The sequence below is a fragment of the Copadichromis virginalis genome, linkage group LG7, assembly GCF_057382275.1.
Source record: "Copadichromis virginalis isolate Kocher_CV1m ecotype Utaka linkage group LG7, C_Virginalis_male_GT1.1, whole genome shotgun sequence".
Taxonomy (NCBI): Eukaryota; Metazoa; Chordata; class Actinopteri; order Cichliformes; family Cichlidae; genus Copadichromis; species Copadichromis virginalis.
This window is the reverse complement of record NC_140624.1, coordinates 36,916,721-36,937,387: the sequence shown is the minus strand read 5'-3', so window position 1 is coordinate 36,937,387 and position 20,667 is coordinate 36,916,721. Positions and strand designations below refer to the sequence as shown.

General features: G+C 38.8%; 1 long non-coding RNA gene and 1 pseudogene across 2 annotated transcripts; one reads left to right on the top strand and one right to left on the bottom strand.

The window, feature by feature from the left end:
• The first annotated feature begins 11,906 nt into the window (after positions 1 to 11,906).
• LOC146705558 (uncharacterized) lies at positions 11,907 to 13,397 on the top strand. Its single transcript, XR_014921709.1, has 2 exons — positions 11,907 to 12,033; positions 12,696 to 13,397. It is a non-coding gene; the product is annotated as an uncharacterized LOC146705558 (long non-coding RNA).
• Positions 13,398 to 16,467: 3,070 nt separating this feature from the next.
• On the bottom strand, positions 16,468 to 19,792 carry LOC146705557 (uncharacterized; annotated as a pseudogene). Its single transcript, XR_014921381.1, has 4 exons — positions 19,443 to 19,792; positions 19,226 to 19,363; positions 18,334 to 18,426; positions 16,468 to 17,847 (listed from the first exon to the last, which is right to left on the bottom strand). The product of XR_014921381.1 is annotated as an uncharacterized LOC146705557 (transcript).
• Positions 19,793 to 20,667: the final 875 nt, after the last annotated feature.

Below are 20,667 nucleotides of genomic sequence, written 5' to 3'. Positions count from 1 at the left end.
GAGATGTTGAATATCTCAGTGAACACAGGAGCTAGCTGGTATGCGCAGTCTCTGAGGATACGACCTGGGATGCCGTCTGGTCCTGCTGCTTTCCTGGTGTTCACTCTCTTGAAGGCTCTCCTTACTTCATGCTCGGAGGTGACGAGAACGTTTCCGGTGCTGGCAGTATCTTCCTGTCTGCAGCCGTTAGCGCCGCTAGCACTAGCATTGTTGGAGTCCTTAGCTGCAGCCTCGAAGCGAGCATAGAAAGTGTTCAGCTCGTCTGCCAGAGTCACGGCCGCGTTCGTCATACCGGTTGTTGGTGCTTTATAGTCCGTTATTGTCCTTAGTCCCCGCCACATGCTCCTAGAGTCACTCTGTTGGAGTTGTGACTCTAGTTTCCTCCCGTAGCGCTGCTTCGCCTCTTTCACCGCCCTCCGCACGTTATATGACGCGGCTTTGTACGGGTCCATGTCCCCCGTCGTGAGTCCCGTGTTGTAGGCAGCGGTGCGGGATCTCAGAGCGTCGCGGATGGTTTTATCCACCCACGGCTTCTGGTTGGGAAACGTTGTGATAGTCTTTGTCTCCACGGTATCATCCGCTAGTTTCCCGATGAATCCCACAACCGCTTCCGTAAACACGTTGACATCATCATCGGAGCTGTTTCTGAACATGCCCCAGTCTGCGTCATCGAGTGCGTCCTGTAACGCGGCCACCGATTGATCCGTCCAGCGCGCGACCTTCCTTTGAACCGGAACTTCCTGTTTCAGCCTTTCTTTGTATTTTGGCATGATGGCGGCGTGATCAGATTTACCAAATGGAGGGCGGGATTGTGCCTTGTAGCCGTCCTTGACCGTAGTGTAGCAGTGGTCCAGTGTCCTTTCACCTCTGGTGGGGCAGATGATGTGTTGATAAAAGTTCGGCGCTGCGCGTTTGAGGTTGGCGCTATTAAAGTCCCCCGTCACAATAAGCGCAGCGTCCCGGTGTTGTGTCTGGTGCTGTGTGAGTGCCTCATGCAGCTTGCATAAGGCGGTGACCGTGTCCGCTTGTGGTGGAATATAAACGGCATTTATAATGACCAATGTAAATTCCCGAGGTAGATAAAAAGGACGACACATGATGGACAGTAGTTCCAAATTTGGTGTGCAGGAGCGTGTGAGAAGAACAATGTTCGCACTGTTGCACCAGTTGTTGTTCACCATTAAACACACGCCGCCTCCCCTTGACTTCCCCGAGTCCCGTGTCCTGTCCATGCGGTGAACCGAGAAGAACTCGGCCGGCTGGATGGCGTGGTCCGGCACCGCTGGGTTCAGCCATGTCTCGGTGAAGCAGAGGAGATTGCAGTCCCGAATGTCTCTCTGGAACTTTACCCTGGCCCTGAGCTCGTCAAGCTTGTTCTCCAATGACTGGACGTTGGCGAGCAGGATGCTAGGCAGAGGTGTGCGGTGTGCACGAGCTCTCAGCCTGTTCCTGACGCCGGCTCGCTTCCCTCTAGGCCGCCGCCGCTTCCCTTTGTTCTCCCTCAAGATCTCACTCGGCCAGCTCGGATTCGGAGTTAAAAACTTCGAATTGTGAGTACATTGTATACCAATAGAAACAAGAGTGTCACTGTCATACCTAATGTACCCAATGGTGATGATTTTGCCGATTTAGAAACGCTGAAAACTAACTTAAAAAACAAAGACAAAGAAAAAGTGGTCGGAGCAGTCGTGACGGCAGCCGACCTCACCGGCGCCATCTTCTTTTACTTTAGACCAGGAAGTAGGATTCGTCGCGTCATCACTGAACAACCGGATTGCAAGGCAATCCATCAGTTTTTCGAAAACCTAACCAAATGCTTATTGTGCCTAACCCTAACCAAACTGTGATATACAACAGCTAAAAAGCTCATGTCGAGGTCAGAAGTTGTGTGACAATATCTCCCTTAAACAATTCTTTTTAATTGTGTCAATGTGATGGCCAACTTGGATTTGTCCCAGCACATCACTGACCAGTATATCAGACCCAAAAAGAGAAGCTAAATGACAAATCGCATCCAACAATGAATAGAAAAAATAACAAAATAAAAATGGTAAATGGCCTGTATTTGTATAGCGCCTTTCTAGTCCCTAAGGACCCCAAAGCGCTTTACACAACCAGTCATCCACCCATTCACACACACATTCACACACTGGTGATGGCAAGCTACATTGTAGCCACAGCCGCCCTGGGGTGCACTGACAGAGGCGAGGCTGCTGGACACTGGCGCCACCGTCCCTCTGACCACCACCAGTAGGCAACAGGTGAAGTGTCTTGCCCAAGGACACAACGACCGAAAACACAAATCAACAAAAGGGACTGAATGTACATTTATAGCCTGTAATCTTTAACTCACTTTAAACTGCACTGAAAAAAAATGGGAAAAAAAGTTTATTAATTATTCACGACTTAATCATGTATATTTTTAAATGATTTTCCTGTTGACTTTTTTATATATTTTTTTTATTTGAATTATTGATGTATTAATATTTCACATTTCTAAAATAAACATTTTAATGACTCTTCTTTTAGTTTCAGCTAATTGGTTTGCCTGTTTATTTCTAAATTTATATTTCCTGTTAGAGAAATGAAATAATGTGCATTTTAACTGTTCAATTACTTGCTAATTAATGAAATGTTTCATTCCCATTTCTACAACAGTATTTGCCATCTTAATACATGATAAACATTTATGTATATAACCTCTATCTGTAATCAACAAACAGGTCTGCAGGGTGCCTGCAGGCAGGATCCACACTGTTCCCCCATGCCAGCAGCACACTTCAGCCCCCTACTGCATGTCAACACCACAGCTTCATTGGATTTGAGGGAAATGAAAGGAAAGGCTGAATCTGTATATGGTTCAGAGCATAGGCTACAGACCCACTCTTCTTGTGGCCTTTGTTCTTATAGAGTTGAGTATTTATATCAAATGTAGTAATTAAAAAGAACATCTTGAATTACACCCATAACTGGGATGTAGAAACGAGGCAGTGTTTTTAGGCTGTATGTGTGGTTAAAACCCTTTTTTTCTCTCCACCACATCCCACATGAAAGACTTAACAATTGCCACTAGGCAACTGTGAAGTCTTGCATGAATGATGGTTATTTCAACTCATTTAAATCATTAAATTTGATGAATGTCTTATTTGCCGACCATTCGGGCCAAGCAGTCAAATCAGAAGTGAAACTCATAGTGTTATTACACAAGCAAGCTTCAAGGTATTGGGCCAGATATCATGAAGTTCTGAAAAATAAGTATAACTTGCTAACCTTTGAGAATTTGATTTTTCTTTTTTTTAATATCCAAGATTAATATTTAAATCTGTGACCAGCCCTGGCCAGGCTGAATTAGTCACATAATTTTATTACACATTAACAAAGGTGTCACTGCAATGGGAAAAGCTAGGAGACGGAAAATGGAAACTTACACTGTGATAGTCCTCATCCACAGTTAAGGTCCACAAATGTCATATTAAATAACACATATTGAAAACTTTGGCACAAGCCGAAGCCAATCTGAACTAAAAAAAAAAACCCAAAACAAAACAATATACTTTGTTTAATTATCTGATTGTTTTATTGTTATTGTTTTCATGATTTACCAGGGTCATATATCCTAAAGACTGAACCAGGGATGAGGGCTGCAAATTAGCTAAAAGTCCTGCATACACCGTGTTGATTCATTTCACTTAAATTTAAATAATCTTTACATACATCATAGAAGTTAATATAGTTAAACAAAAAGTTCTTAAATAACGCTTTGTTAGAAATGTGATGTTTCATACTTGAAGAGCTGAGCATATGTGACTTGTTATAGTGGTATTTAGTGGTATGCAGAATATTGTCACTTCAACTTTTCTATAAATGAAGTACAAGTGTAAAAACCTGAATTGCATTAAGAGTCCAAAATAGCCGATCCAGTGTTAGATTATCGTCATGTGTGGTTTATGTCTGTAAAGAAATGTTGCCATGGCTCCAACAAGATCTTTTTTTGTGGTTTTTGTGTCTCTCCTCTTCTTCCTCTTCATCTTTGCTCTCAGGTGGGTTTGGGTGGGGTTCTGCTGTTGTCCCACCCATGGATGGGGTTGCTCTTGCATCCTATCCCAGCCATCACACCTGTTCCTCACCTACTCATTATCCTGTCATTCAACAGGCTACCTGAAACCTCAAGTCTTTGCCAGATTGTTGTTAATGTTGTGGTGTTCTCCTTCTCATGTGGGCTTTAACTGGATGAAAAACAGAATTTGCAAATCGACAAATTTGAGAAGTAAGGATCTTCCAGGAAGGCCTAGCTGGCCACCAGTCATCTCACTTACAGTACTTGTTGAAACTTTGCCTCCCACAGCTGGAAACCCACCAGGAAAATTCAAGGAACTCACTCAAGCATGAATGAATAATTCAGATTCAATAGTCACCTGGAAAAAGCACTGACCTTTCCCTTTCACTTGTCTGGAAGTCTTCCATCCCCACTGCTTGGGCTTTGTGTTGCAGTACGTACCAGTACAAGCCCTTACCTTGTGTTAATAAAAAGGTAAAACATGCAGTGATTTTTTTGATCTTGTGTTTGAATCCATTTGTTATTGTGGATATGGCAATGATCTACATGATGACTATGATCCACAACATCAATGCTTCTGAACTTATTCTGACTGAGGTTTTTCTTGCAAGAAACATTTATATCAGAAGAAATAACAATGTGTAAAAAAAAATAGAAATAGAAATTGACTGATAAAACAAAGTGTGGCAGACTTGTGACTGTTTGCTGCCCGAGCTGCTGACATGTGACCGTAGCTAGTTTTAGATGTTTTTTTTTTTTTTAAATTGCAAACTTTGTTTTTACAAAATAATTACAAACTTAAATTACAAACTTGTATTAGTGGACAAGTCAATACTGAAGACCTAACCAGGAGAGTGGGAATCTTGATTAGTACCATATAGATCAATACTAATGATTTTCATCCTAATCTTTCTGTTTTAGTGTCAATTTCATTACAAAAGGTTGGACATTTAGACAATGTAACTTAGGGAATATATAATAGAAAGTAAATAACCTATAATCAGAATTTAGTCGAAATAATAGCTGTTTTATAAGTGCCTCTCATTATCACATGCTAATTACTGCTCTCAGTGAAACAGTGGAGAACAGGAGCAAGGTGCTTTGGTGAAACAGTCCTGTATCACCAAGTCATATCATTGTATATTTTGAAAGGCTGCATGCAGAATCCAACTCAATCCATCAGTTAAGCATGGAAAAGCCGGAGTTCTGTACCTGGAAAGAACCCACACAGAAAAGCCTCACCTGTCTGTGGATTCAAACCCAACACTTTCTTGCTGTTAGTCAACAGTGCTAGCCACTTTACAATTGTGCTTTCCTTCCTATAGATGATTCTCAAAAGAATATTCAAAGCTTACAAACTTTTTTTTAAATTTAGATTTTCTAAATAAAGTATGCTATGATTTTCTCAACAAAAAAAATATTGATATCTGTATTTGTATCAGGGATACCAGCCTGTTTTACTTCATGTCATATTGAAGATAACTGATATCTTGCACAACTAACATTTGAGCAGAAGATCAGATCAGATTATGCAGCAGGCAGGAAAGCAGTGTAGGTAGGTGTGGCTGGACTAAAATGACTAAAGTTACAGCAGAGATGTTAAATGACCAGGACAGAATAAATAAAATAAGCTATATCGTGACAGGTAAATATGGTCCTCTGTATGATATATTAAAAACAAAGACCCTAAACAAACAGGTTGTTGTTTGTGATGGGAAGTGTGCCAGTCAGCCACAACATTGAAAGCATTCACTAGTGAAATGAAAGCCACTGATCATCTCATAATGCAAATACCTGCTGGGACACCTTTGATCCTGACATTCACGTGGATGTTAATTTGACACAAAGTGTCCACCTACGCACGCCAGACCAAGTATACTCCCCATGACAATCGTATTCTCTAATGACAGTGACCCCGCCCAGCAGGAAAGTCTGCCATCACTTTAAAGTTGTGGTTCTCCCTGTATCTCTTGTGTGTGTGTTATTGAATTTATTCTGTAATTGATCAAACAGATCTGATGAAATATCTATCTATCTATCTATCTATCTATCTATCTATCTATCTATCTATCTATCTATCTATCTATCTATCTATCTATCTATCTATCTATCTATCTATCTATCTATCTATCTATCTATCTATCTATCTATCTATCTATCTATCTATCTATCTATCTATCTATCTATCAACAAAGATGCACAAAGCTGCAGTGAACAAACACATATTTGTATGCAGAGCTATTCCTGCCTGTGTTTCTATTTCAGGCAGTTTTGCCTTCATTGTTTCTATCGTTGATGCTAGAACAGATATTGCGGAGACCCCCAAAGGATGTCAGCTATGCCACATGAAAACACAAACACAGACTTCTTAGCACATCATTGAGAAAAGAAGCACAATGTAAGTTTGGTTTTGTTTTTATTGTTTTTCATGAGGACTAGATAGCAGTGTGCAGACACCTTTGGAGAGCACTTTCTAAACTATATATTGATAACAGTTTCTGATAATAATAATAATAATGGTTAAGTGTCTCTTCATGAGACTAAGAGTTTATTGGTTAAGCCATTCTAGATTGAATTAAATACAGAAGTGGTTAGATTCATAATAGTTTTTCAAATCCTGTCGTATTGTGTCTTGCAAGCACAATAACCCCCCCCCCCTTCCCCAGTCCATCTTCCTCCCCATTGGTGTTCATTTATGTGCATTATTACTTTTGTGTGACCTTTAAAGAAGCACTCAGAGATGAAGCAATAGACCATTTTTGTTCGTTCTTACTACACAGACTGTCAACTTTTCAGACAACATGGAAATCCACTTTAGAAGTGCAAAGATGATCTGAACCTCTCTGTCCCTGAACTATGGGATGGAAGTTTTATTGTTCTAGACGTACCTGTAATGTCTACCTAGTCTCAGTTTTATTCCTAATCTTTCTAACTAGTAGTTCAAAATAAATGAGTTAATAAGTAAGTAAGTAATAAGTAAGTAACCTAAGGAATGAGAAATCCCATCTATACCATAAGCTATTAGAATAACACACATATTAAATACCTAGTAGTTCCACAGAAACAGGTTAAAATATGTTTGGCATAGCTCATGTGTTATTAATGCCTCTACCAAAGTAAAACAGGAAATGAACAACCAAAACTCAATTGCAATAACATGAGCAGAGATGTAAACACAGGAGGATGAAACAGAGGGAAACACTGAGGGGGATAAAAACTATAAATACAAACAGTTAATTAAAATTAAAATGCAACCAGGACTAAATGCTCTGGAAACAAAGTAAATCTAAATCTAATTCAACACCATAAAAGAACTAAGGCTCAAGAAAAACCGAGACATTGTCACGATATTCCTTCCTTCTCTACTTATTTAGTTCAGGGTCATGGAGAGGTGGGGTGCACCCTGGACAGGTTGCCAATTACAGGCTTTTGTGTACAGTTTTTATATAATCAGATTTCTTGATAATGGTTTGGATTTTTGTATAATGCATCCTTTGTTTTAGAGAACAGCAGGTTAGTCAGACACAGATGGTAGTGCTAAGGTGCTGAATGATAAATATCAGCTGGAGAATGCTGTTCTCTGTCTTTTGTGTGCACTGAAGACAACTGAAGTTGGAGTCTTTGAATGTGCCTCCCTCCACAGTCAAAGTGGACTATAGATGGCTTGCTTTCTGTTGTCACATGTGTGAAAGAAACAGTGGATACAAAACCGAATCCAGAGAGTTTCCAAGCTGTTTACTAAAGCACAAAATGATGTGTGAAACATTTCATCTCGCTCCATTTACTGCTCTACATGCCCATAGGCCACCTCAGCATTTCAAAGGGTGTGCTCCTGCGCATGCACACCTATCCCCTTCTGAGTACTACAGAAGTGAATTTTACAAAGTACGTAATGTTTTGTATACACAGTTTAGAGAAAGGTTTGAGCTGAGGGGAATGCAAATGATCAAAATCTGGAATCTTGGCTGCAAAAGCTATAATCAAGCTCTAATCACACTGCCTAAAAATACACCAAGTACAAAGTAAAACAAACAAAATCCCCTGTTTAGCAGTGAAAGTATGGGTACTCTTAAGGGGATTGGGCCAGGAGACCTTGGCTTTTGATGAAGCACTCCACAGATTGCTTCCTGTTGTTCTTGTGTCATTCTTTTCAGAAGCTGAAAAGGGTTTTAGCAATCTCTGAAGGCTAAAAGGACAAATGTAGTAGTATTATGTCACAAACATGCTTTAATATAGTGTTGCTGTCTGTAACATACAAAAGGAGTGGCTAAACAAGTTTTGACATTAAAATAAGTGCTTAATCATTTTGCAGAAAGAAAAATAATTGTACCTTTAGTTGTTCTGAGCAGTGAATATGGCCAGACTAAGCTGAAGTGATTGGCAGGGGTACAAATAATTATGTATATATTTAAATATACTGACATATGATCAAGCTGCTTTGACTATGTGATGCTTTCTCAGAACAGAATATTAAATACTTTATTTATTTAATATTAATATTTAAGGTTTACTGATAACCTTGAACTGAGTATAGGCTCAGTTTGTCTACTTTGTCCACGTGTCCAGTGTTACTATTGTAAGTTTATATTTAAGGTTTAAACACTTTTAAATTAAAATATAAAAACGGGAAAAATACAATTTAGTCTTGGAGTTCTGTATTGCTCATACAATATTATTACTACATGAAAAAAATGTTGCATAGTTAGTAAAAAGTCAGAACGAAATGCTTAGTATTTAAACGCATCGTAATTTAGTATGTTATGATGGGAAATTGTAGAACACTGAAACAGACATGATGTTTTTCAAGGGATATTACTCACCTCCTTCTGTCAGGTTTCCAGAAGCTAACAGCTTAACAATTACCCAAAGCATACAGTTGAGACAATGACTGGGTAAACTAAGGACAGATATCTCACTGTGTTTGATTGACCCAGGCAATGCTGAAGGCTAAACCCCAAAGAGCATCGTCAGAGACCTAAACACTGTATTTCACAGAAGCTTTCTTTCCAGTCTGAAGGAACTTGACAGAGGGAATGAATGGAATAATTTTCCAGTATGTTGTTGACTCCTGACTATTAAGCAAAAAAAGTTACAGAATTTAAGTGATGATTCTATTCTACTACACAGCCTGGTCTTAGAATTGATGTTTCCACATTTTTCTCCTGTGTCAACATTCGCTTTTCACAGGTGAGCTTAGCTGTGCCATGCAGCAGCTAGATCAGGCCGTCACTGCTTGTACATCCACAATGCATTTAAGTCTGCATTGATTGCTTGAATCATGGTGGGGTTTCAACTCAGCAGGAAGCCATAGCCCTGCTGGCTCCATGTGATTGGCACTCAGTGGAGTCCGTTAGTGGTGATGCCGAGCAGGACTCCTGCAGACCCTATCAAACACACTTCTCCCTGCATCAATAGCCCACTGACCAGTTTTTCATTACATGCCAAATGTGAAGGCTGAGGTGTCAAATGAATACAAAGCACTGCTTTGACAGAAGCTATAAATATGTGTATGTGTGGCAGCACAGCTGTAAGATCGTGCATGTCATTTGTCCAAAACGGTGTTGCAGTTCTCCTCACTTAAAATAAGTTTTCAATATTTAATATTATGTCCTGGAGCAACTCATAAAAAAATACATTAAATATAAAAACTTCAGTATTTGCGCACTACCCTGAAGCCTTCCATATTGTTGAGAATAATTTTTTAAACTATTTTTCTATGAATTTCAATTCACTGCAACTGTACATGTATTTAGGAACATACTCTGAACCTTTGTTTGCTCTGAAAACATCTCCACAAATCTTGAAGCAGTGTATCTGGTAATTAGAAATACAAAACAAAATAACAATAACAACAAAAATATGTTGTATGGTGAATTTGGGGAGCAAACACACAACAACACCAGGTGATAAACTATATAGAGGCCAGACAGATGTTTTACAGATGCCCCTGATGGTAACAGTGTCTGGTTTGACACTGTGAGTTGATAATGCACCGAGATCACACTCTATGTGGGAGGAAGCACGAGTCCATTTCTGAATATAACCAGAAGGAAGACAGCTTGCATAGATGGTGCTCATTATTCTAAATACCCCTGTTTTTGTACGAGTGCCTGGTGAATGGTATGCAGTGAAACAGCAGTTAATTGTGAAGTTGCGAATCCACAGCAGGCATACTTCCAGTCAATACTGTGCCTACAGCTCAACTTTCAACTGTCACTCCAACCTGTATAGGCCTTTCTTATCGCCTACAGTGTGATTCATTCATGTTTGCCTGACACAGATGTCTCTCCCTTTTCTAACACAGAGTGATCAGGAATGCGAGTGTACCCTTTTTGCATGATTACAGACCATAAATACCTCTCTAGACAAGGGAAGTACATTTGTTGACCAGAGACCCAGCGGCATACAACTAGCCATGTATCCTAAAGCACACACCTAACTGCTGTTCCAATCATGTGACAGGAGAGGAGACAAGATAGTAGCCATTGATTTTTTCCCCTTGATACTGGCTGAAAGGAGCACCCTGACATGATATAATTGCACTGGGTCTGTGCCTCAGAGATTTTTAATATCATGAGCCAGCAGATAGGCTTTAGCGCTGAACGACTAATACGATATACACTATTCAAGTACCCTTGTAAACTGCATTCACACTTATTTGCCTCAAGGCAAACTTACATGCCTTAACTAGAAGTTTAGGTAGGTTTGTTTGGGGCGATCGTGGCTCAAGAGTTGGGAGTTCGCCTTGTAATTGGAAGGTTGCCGGTTCGAGCCCCGGCTTGGACAGTCTCGGTCATTGTGTCCTTGGGCAAGACACTTCACCCGTTGCCTACTGGTGGTGGTCAGAGGGCCCGGTGGCGCCAGTGTCCGGCAGCCTCGCCTCTGTCAGTGCGCCCCAGGGTGGCTGTGGCTACAATGTAGCTTACCATCACCAGTGTGTGAATGTGTGTGTGAATGGGTGGATGACTGGATATGTAAAGCGCTTTGGGGTCCTTAGGGACTAGTAAAGCGCTATATAAATACAGGCCATTTACCCTATCTATCTGTCTGTCTGTCTGTCCTTCAATTTGTAAAAAGAGTTTGTTGGCTGCTTTAGGATCTTACTGTCTTAGTGGTTTTATACAGTCCCTTTTCCTCATTATTTAAAATTGATGTAAAAACAAATGGCACATTAAATCACATGCTCTTATGTATTTTTTTTTAAAACACCATTGACTCTTTTTCTTCACGTCCAGATATTGTGGATAAGTACGGTGGCCCCTAGAGACAAAGCACGTACAAACTCCAAAACACATGCAAATTCCAAAACACATGCAAACTCCAAAACACTTGCAAACTAAAAAACACATGCAAACTCCAAAACACGTACAAACTCCAAAACACATGCAAAATCCAAAACACTTGCAAACTAAAAAACACATGCAAACTCCAAAACACGTACAGACTCCAAAACACTTGCAAAATCCAAAACACTTGCAAAATCCAAAACACGTACAAATTCCAAAACACTTGCAAAATCCAAAACACTTGCAAACTAAAAAACACATGCAAATTCCAAAACACGTACAAATTCCAAAACACTTGCAAAATCCAAAACACGTACAAAACACAACGGAAGTGCTCCAGGACGCTAGGGGCAGTGTTGAGCTTTTGTTACCTAGTAACTACACAAGCCAGGAAGTACCAATGACCGGATTTGGGGTTTGCAGCCTTAAAGGCCGCATTTTAAGGCTGATTACGTCACAGTAAATGATGAGCGTTCTCTCTCTAGCTGGTATAAAGAAGGCTTTCCCAATTCAAAGGCTGCTCGAAATGCGGCCCTCAAATGCGTCCATAATTTCCATGAATTTTAAGGATGGGTCGGTGTAGCCTTCATGGCCCAACATATCCCAGACTTCATAGTGCGGTGGTGGTGTGGATAATTTTGCCGAAAAAAAACGGTGGAAGCGGAGCGGAGGAAGTGTAAACTTTCAGAAGTAAGTACTGAATATTATGTCACTTATTTATGCGCAAATATTTTTTTAATGAAGAACATTAAACCATTATTGTTGGCCACATGTCGGGAAAGTTATGTGACATTAGTCATGTCTGTACTTTCAGAATTAACTTGGTTTTAAAGCCTTTACTTTAAAAATATATATATAGTCGACCTTAATCTTACAGAGATTGTGATGATTTTGTGGATAATTAAAGTCAGTCATATATCCACAAACACAACAAGCTGAAAGTCAGTGATGCTGCTCGGTTTGCAGTCCTGAATATCACAGCACAAGGAAGATTCACTGCACTGTTAATGTTAGCTATGTTATATTGCTGCCTCTGTTCGGTGGTGTCGAGCCAAACGGACTTTAACGTGTGTTTGAACGAGCTGACGGTTCACTCGTTAAGCTGAAAGAAAGATGCTTTAATCACAGGAGTCACACATGTGTGTCCACTGTACCATCTGGGAACTCCTCTTGTTTCGTAATAACACAAACACTAAATCCTCCTTCTTTTGTGCTGTTTTGTAGCAGTGTGTACACCTGAGACTGTCACCTGTCTGTCTGTCCTGCACTCTCTCTCTGTTTCTTTCTCTCTGATTGTGTAATAAAAATATGAACATGTGTTTATAAGTCACACTTGTGTTTGAATCCTGCAGCTTATCACACATTTGATTTCCATGTGTGACAACTGCAAGTGTCCAGAGTGAGGACAGACTGAGGGACCCACTGCTGCACATCATCTGTGAGGCTTTGCACCCCTGATGATCCACCAGGACAAACTCAACAGCGTGTGAGGAAGAGGAGGAGGAAGAGCCAGCAGCAGCTGACAGATGGAGAGAATAGACAGACTGTTCCCTGTTTGTGAAGGACTGCTAGAAAAGTTTAAAATAACTAATTGTCTGTCCTGAATCAGTCTTATTAGGTAATGTTCAAATAATGTTATCATTCCAGTGTTTTCAGTGTGGGAGAAAGTACTCAGGGCCTTCAAGTTACACACTATGAAAGGCAGCAACAAGTTTAATATTCAGAAACCTAAAGTATGTATCAGCAGCAGAATGGAGCTAAAAATAAATGTTTGTTTCAGTTCTATGAAGCTTTGAGTATTTTGGATTAGTAGCACTGCTGTGTTTGTTGCATCATATTGCTGTAATTGTTTATATGCTTTATATATTCTGAGGTAAGTTGATCTATAGTGTTACATCATATTCTGTAAGGATGTTATGTGTTTGTAGACTTTCTGCCCAGTTTGACCCATTTAGCAGAAGCCAGCCTGTTTAAGGCTCTGATATCTATTCTGTATGACTTAAAGCAGTTATGACATGGTCTGATTTTCTCACCCAATAAAGGAATATTTCATATATCAGTCTACTCTTCATTTTATCAGAAACAGTTATCACAGCTTGTACATTTTCTTTTAATAAATATATGTAAGCAATGAGCCAAATTTAGTAATGCCAACATACTGAAGGAACAACATTTATCTCTTATATATGATACACCTATATATGCACTGTCAAAGATACTTGTCTTTGAGTGAAGATTTAAGGTGATAAGACATATAAATAACTGCAACTTGAATCTGTACTGAAGCTCAGTATTTGACACAGAGTTCATGTTCACTGCTGTAATAGCTAATAATGATTAATATAATAACTAGAATATTGGCCATATTATATTTACATTACCAAAGTGATATGACTTTAGTCTCATGAACAACATCAGCTAATTCTTATTTACTAATTAATCTTGAAATGACTGTTCAGTACAGAAATGAAGCCCAAAAATCATGTTTTACTGTCCTGTGGTCTCAGCCTCAGATACTTATCAAATCACACAAAGCTCATGTAGAAACAAACAAACAAATGAACAAAATATGTTCTCCCTCATTTCTGTCAAACCAAGTTGTATGACACGTTTCCAGCGGTTAGTATCACGGTTGCTAGGCAACCTGGGAAGCGCGACGGAGACTAGACCGTCCCATACAGACAAACTTGCCGTTTATTTTGCAAATCGAGCTCAACACTGCCCCTAGCGTCCTGGAGCACTTCCGTTGTGTTTTGGAATTTGCATGTGTTTTTGAGTTTGCAAGTGTTTTGGATTTTGTACGTGTTTTGGAATTTGCATGTGTTTTTTAGTTTGCAAGTGTTTTGGATTTTGCAAGTGTTTTGGAATTTGCATGTGTTTTTTAGTTTGCAAGTGTTTTGGATTTTGTACGTGTTTTGGAATTTGCATGTGTTTTTTAGTTTGCAAGTGTTTTGGATTTTGTACGTGTTTTGGAATTTGCATGTGTTTTTTAGTTTGCAAGTGTTTTGGATTTTGTACGTGTTTTGGAATTTGCATGTGTTTTTTAGTTTGCAAGTGTTTTGGATTTTGCAAGTGTTTTGGAATTTGTACGTGTTTTGGAATTTGCATGTGTTTTTTAGTTTGCAAGTGTTTTGGGTTTTGCAAGTGTTTTGGAGTTTGTACGTGTTTTGGGTTTTGCAAGTGTTTTGGATTTTGCAAGTGTTTTGGAGTTTGTACGTGTTTTGGAGTTTGCATGTGTTCTTTAGTTTGCAAGTGTTTTGGAGTTTGCATGTGTTTTGGAATTTGCATGTGTTTTGGAGTTTGTACGTGCTTTGTCTCTAGGGGCCACCGTAGGATAAGGGAGAAGAACGATGGCCTTAATAGCTTCACGTGGGACCATCAAATGAAATGTATGCTTTCATAGCCTTTAAACTACCAACTATAATGTGCTTAGGGATTAAAATGGGCCAAAACAACACTTACGCATTTCAGCGCCTTCAGATAACGAGTAATTCAATCTGATAGGTAGATAAATCAGAATCAGAATGCTTTATTCATCACTAGGGAAATTATGTAATAATAATTGATACAAAATACAGTTTAGCAAAGGTTAAACTCAGTAGTTAGAAGCATTGTGGCATAGTACATTATAGTATAGTACCGTGATCGATTGTCTTGTACTGTTGCAGAGCAGACTGTGGGATCCATGGTCACAGCTAGTTTTGGGGGAGAAGCAGAAGCATTACTGAAAAAAATTGCAATTGTAACCTGTGGGAGAGTTTTGCAGAAGTAAAAATTGCGGTATGACTTGTATAACTTCCAGCGAATCAAGCATTTAAAACCTTATATGTATGCAAGTCAGCAAACCTTTAAGCACTTTTTATCAGATTTGACTGGATATATATGCAGTTGTCATACCTCAATGACCATTGAAATGAAAGCTATTCTAGATAATGCTTTAATATAACCACCCAAATAAGTGCAAAAATGTGTTTTAATATGCCTGCTGACTCACAGGAATCGGTTCTGGAAGCAAAGTGGGAGTCATCAGTTTGAATTTAAGCTGATGATGTTCTTTAGTACACTTATACTCAGGGGTGCACATAAGTGGTCCGCAGGTGCACATTCACTGTCAAAATATGTACGCGTTTGCGTACATATAAAAGGCACTGTTTCTGTCCGCTAGAGTGGGATTTTCACGGCATATTCTGCACCACATCTCTGTGCGTTCATCATTTGTTTGAAGCCAGTTCACCTCCTGCAACCACTTTTCTGAGAGTACGCGCTTCTTTTGCGGTTCGGACTCCTTCTGACATTTCTTTGGAGGTCGAGAAACACCAAAGTAATTGCATTAAGGAGCTTGCTTCTTCGACATCTTTAAGAGTTCTAAACAAATGTCTGTCCACCTCCAGGAAATCTTATGTACTCAAACGCGCGTTGCAACTTCTTATCTGGTGCGCGTCTTTTATTTTGACATTGAATGCGCACCTGCGGACCACTTATGTGCAGCCCTGCTTATAGTGGTAAGGAGTTACAAAAAGAAAAAGTAGCCTGTGTGCACTCTAAGAAATAAAACGTTGGATTTAATTGACAAAGTTAAGGCAATCTTTTCCACAAAACCTGGTCAATTAAACATAAATCAATATGGTTGTTATCTGCAATTTCAATGGTGATGTATATCAGAAGTGAAATTGTTCTATAAAAGCAACAGCTTTCCTTTCATTATTATTTAACACCATTAATTAGAATTCAAACACTTTGTTCATTTTATTAACTGTATTGCTTTAGGTTCAATTGACAATATTAATTTGAATTTAATGGCACCATTTAGATTGCGTTTTGGACCTAATTAATTTGATTAATTATGATTTAATTAATAGTTTCATCTATATGCTAAATGTTTAGGTATCAACAAAACAAGTCTAGAAAGGTTCCTGAGTTGTCATCTATACATTGCAATTAGGTGTTTGGACCTTTCAGAGGTCTTCAGCAAAGGTCTAACACTTAACTACAGAGTACAGGTGACAACTCAAAAACCTTTTTACACTTGCTCACGAGTTACCATTTATAACATTCAAGATCCTTGCACTTCAATAGAAAACTCTTACACTAAAGCTTACATAAAGTGTAAATGCAAAAAAAGGGTGCTGCATCAACAACTTTATTTACGGTGAGCCTTGACAAGGCAAAGCTTCTACAGGGAACAACACTGCATAAGGCAATATTAAATGCTTAAAGTGCATGACCAAAATTTAAACATTGGAAACAACTTTCCGAGTTTCAACAAAGTGACATTGTAGTGTGCCGTAAGATGTCAAATTCAATACAACTGTGATTATAGTCAGATCTGCAGATTTACCACAGCAACTTAAAAATCACTGTATAATGCAATTACAGTACAGAAAATAGTTAAGTGACACAAAAAGGTAAAAACGATTTAGTCCCCAGTTCCAAAAATCGGATTCAGAATTATAAGTTTTCTATTATATAATAAATTTTACAATTAAAAAAATGCATATAGCAAATCTCAAAATATTCTTAATTAAATGCTAAGACCAAAAATCCAGTACTTAACTTGAGTACAGGTGAAAACCTTAGAACCTTTTCACATTTGTTTGCACATACACTTTAACATTTATAACACTCAAGATCCTTGACCTACAATGGAAACCTGGTACACGAGAACTAATATGAAGTGTAAATACAAAAAAAAAAAAAAAAAAAAAAAAAATTGTGTTGCTTTAACAACTTGAACAAAAGCCTTCAATGAGGCAAAGCTTAAACAGGGAAACAACACTGCATAATGCAACATTAAACGAAGTGTGTAAAATAAAATGTAAACATCTGAAACAACTTTCCAGTTTCAACTAAGTGACAGTGTAGTGAGGAGTAGGATGATTTCAGGATCTACAGTTGTAGGTCTGCAATGGCTACAGTCTGCAGAATTACCACAGCAACTCAAACTGAAGAAAATGTTGTGAAACAAGAAAATATATCCATCTGCGTAATTTTGTCCTCAGTTCCAAAAACTCAGTTTCTGAATTATGTTTTCTTTTCCACAATCAAAAGAGTAAATCTCCTAAATATTAAAAACTATGACAAAATATTTACAAACAAGGATCAACATATATATATTTATAAACTTTTAAACAGTAAAACAGAGCACTTATTTTGGGAGACATTTCAATCTAGAAGAGTCATTGCGTCTCCTTTTGGCAGAGTTTGTTCTTCAGCACTTGTATTTTGTTAGACAGTTTTTTGTCTTCCAGTCCCATGAGCACCTTCTGGAAGAACTCAAATGTGTAGCGAAGTGGCTTTGGGTAACTCAGATTGAGGCAGTAAATTAGCCCAAACAAAAGTGCACACCCGCTCGTCACATCGTGAAGATCCTGCAAGACTGTGCATCTCTCGATAATGATGCCAACATCTTTAAGGGAGTAATCAGGCTGTGCTCCTTCATGGATTATTTTATAAACACGCCAAATCCATCCTCTCAAGCTCTTCAGCTTCCATCACGTTGAAATCCTGAAAAGGACAGAAATATTTTAAATCCGTTGTATTTTGGTCCTTGCATCATCTATCTATTCACTCCATTTTAGTTAAAATGGTCCACACTATCTTAATTACACATATCCCTGAATGAGATTGAGGAGAACAGACCAAAGAAAAATGTGGATTTAAGACTATCACCAAATAAAGACCAAGAAGAAGATACATGAAACATGGACAGAGGGCAGAAGGAGTATGCATTAATAATATTATCAATATTCTGCTGACCAGGGTCATTTTCTTTAGTTTCGCATAAAACAATGTAAGTGAATGGAAACAAAATCCTAGTATTTCCCATGCACTTTATTGTTGTAAGCTAATTTAAAGAAAACTGATTGCTGCCAGAACAGGAGAATGCCTGGGCTTGTTTAGAAAATACATTTTTCAACTTACAAAACTCTGGGAATTATGACAGTCAAAATTTTACTGAGGGGTGGAATATCCCTTTAAAAATAAACTTACCATGTACTCTTTGATGAGATTTTCAGGGTTCTCATTCAGGTATATAATCACAGCTTTAAGGATGCATTCACGCTTCACTTCGATTCGGGAACTCTAAACAACAACACATGCAGCGCAATTACTTTTTTGAAGTTTTTAGAGACCCCCACAGAACTTAAGTCAGTTTTTATTGTTTTTTAACCAATTCATAATTGTTTAAGTAATTTTAAACATGCTTTTTGCAAGCAAGTAGTTTTTTGTGTTAGAGAATGAGAAGCTTACCAATTCATTCCCATAAAGATTATAAGTTATGAGTCCAATTACACTGATTGCGATACATTGGGTCGTGGAAAATGCAGCTTTAGCGTGGTGTACCACCCGAAAGAAGGAAGATAAGTGTTGTTGCATAGGAGTACTGTTCAAAGGAATCAAAAACATTTTGATAGAGATTTCCAAAAATTAATGACAAAAAACTACACACTGTCACGTTAATATGAGGTATGCGGGCTACCACCACATTTGCAGTATTTATACCAAGTTTGAGTGAAAAAAAATAATCTACTGTGTCACTGAGTTGTGGCGAAATGTGAAATGTTGTCTGCCTTTGTCTTTTCTCAGTGTAGCTAATTATTCCTTTGGACAATTAATGAGTAACAAAAAAAAAGAAAAGAAAAGAAAAAAGCTACAATGCCAGCAACGGCACTTATGGCCTCTAGGGGCATGAGTTACTTAGTTCTGCTTTGTGTCAGGACCAAGTTCAGAATATAAGCCAAAAGCGAGATGAGAAGTATAACGCAGGAGAGAACAAGCATAAAATGACCCAAGAAAGTTAAAAATACAGGTTAATAACCAGACCTGAGATCAACCTGCAACTAATCTATTAGTTACAGAACATTATAACAAGACAGAATACCTGTGAAATTGCAGACAACGCTGCTGTGATCCGCCGCGCTGTTTCCCCTCCTTTTTTTCGTAGAATCTTCATCAACTGGTCAGAGTACTGGTCAAGACTGCTCATGAATGTGGACAGCAGTGGAACTGTGGTGATAACCTAAAAGACCAAATAAGAGAATTCAAAATGTAAAATTGCGTATTAAGGAAAAAGTAAATAATATGAAAGCATTAGGTACCTTCAACATGCACTTTTGGAGCACAGCTCAAATCTCCGCAGCTCCAAATTCCACAACCAGCAACCTGAGAGAAAAAGAAAAACAGAAAAAATTAATCGTGTACAGTGAGACACATGCAAAGGGGTAGCACAGAGATGGTCTAAACTTAAGAACAATCCTGTTTCTTTTAAAATGTATTAATAATACAAGTTAAATTTCAAATGCTCCAAAATTTCTATTACTCATTTCATAAATCTGTTCCTGTGAGCACGTTTACCAGCCCAGTCTGTGAACGTGACCCACTTGCCCCCAAAAATAAAATCAAGTATACTGGGTGGCTAGTGCTCCGTTTGTATCGGTTTGTGCTGGTAAAATCCTCGTTTGTATCGCTAGGTGTCAAAGATATTACACTTTTATTTAATAGGTCATTCAGAGTTCACCCCCCCCCCCCAAAGCAACACGAAAATGGCCCAAAATAGGTCAAAACATGCCACAAAATGCTCGGGTGCGAGCGAGCATTTCCAACGACTTCTACATCACCCGGACGCTCACTCGCGCCCGTAAGCACGGGGAGCGTGCTCGACGCCCGTGACGTCATCGCGGAAAAATAAAACATTAATAACCGGTTAACCGTAGCAGCACAAATGTTAATTTTACCGGCAAACAAGCACTAACCAAGCAGAGCATTTTGTGGCATGTTTTGGCCTATTTTTGGCCGTTGTCGTTTTGCTTTGGGGGGGGGGCTCTTCAACTCTCAATGACCTATTAAATAAAAGTGCAATATCTTTGACACCGTAGCAAACAAACGGAGCAATAACCACCCAGTATACTTGATTTTATTTTTGGGGGCAAGCAGGGGTCACCTTCTGAGGTCTCTTTGAGACTTGATGCGCGAAGATATGCAAACTACGCAGCTAGCGGTTCTCTTCAGTGAAACAGAGTATGGACTCGTCGACAATCACTGCACATGTATCCCAATTCTTGTTCGGGCTAACTTTCTCCTAACTTGATAGTGCAATAAAACAAATAAAATAAGTGTGCTATTCGGAGTTCGAATGAAATTTTAAACGCAGATGGGACAATATGCAAATGAATGTTTCCAATGCTAGCAAAATGCTACAACCTACAGAACACATACTGCCCACATATTTACCGGAAAAATATACGCCATATATTATCACAAAGTACTAGTTAAATTATATTCTATTAAAAATAGGAAGAAATTACCTTAACTCCAACGGATGAA